General features: G+C 38.8%; 1 pseudogene; it reads left to right on the top strand.

The window, feature by feature from the left end:
* LOC106338674 overlaps positions 1-739 on the top strand; it is a 28,047-nt pseudogene that overhangs the window by 495 nt on the left and 26,813 nt on the right.

Here is a 739-nt window from a genome sequence, read left to right as displayed (position 1 = left end):
TTAATAAGAAATGAAATGATTTTATATATGAAGTCTCTAAGTAGCATCCTTTTGAATCTTGTTTAGAAATGAACGAGAACAAGGATGTACTCGTTGTGGACAGTGGGTCAACTCACACGATTCTAAAAGACATGAGATACTTCATAAACCTAACTCTGAAAAACGCCACCATTTCCACCATTGCGGTATTGCTAGTCTCATAGAGGGGCACAACCAGGCCAATATCCTGTTGCCTATGGGTACACATCTTGAGATATCAGATGCCTTGTATTTACCCAATTCTAAGAGAAGTCTATTAAGTTTTAAAGACATTCGAATGAATGGATATCATATTGAAACCAAGGACGAAGGAAATAAAGAATCTCTTCAAATCTTTAAAATCGTCCATGGCAATAAGAAAGTCTTAGAATCCATACCCGCACTATCTACTGGTATTTACCATACTAAAGGCAGTATGATCGAGGCCAATGCCACTTTTAATAAAGAGGCAATCAAAAATTTCACTCTATGGCACGACCGGCTTGGCCATCCCGGTTCGACCATGATGCGTAAACTAATCCTGAACTCAAACGGCCATTCTCTTAAAGAGAAACGAATTATCCCTAAGCACCCATTGTGTGTTGCTTGTTCCCAAGGAAAACTCATTTCTAGGCCATCACCAGTTAAAGTCACTAAAGAGACTATAAACTTTCTGGAAAGGATTCAAGGAGAAATCTGTGGACCAATTCACCCATCTTGT

Source organism: Brassica oleracea, chromosome C4 (genome assembly GCF_000695525.1).
Source record: "Brassica oleracea var. oleracea cultivar TO1000 chromosome C4, BOL, whole genome shotgun sequence".
Lineage (NCBI taxonomy): Eukaryota > Viridiplantae > Streptophyta > Magnoliopsida > Brassicales > Brassicaceae > Brassica > Brassica oleracea.
The sequence above is the reverse complement of the archived record's forward strand: the minus strand, read 5'-3'. Positions and strand labels throughout refer to the sequence as shown.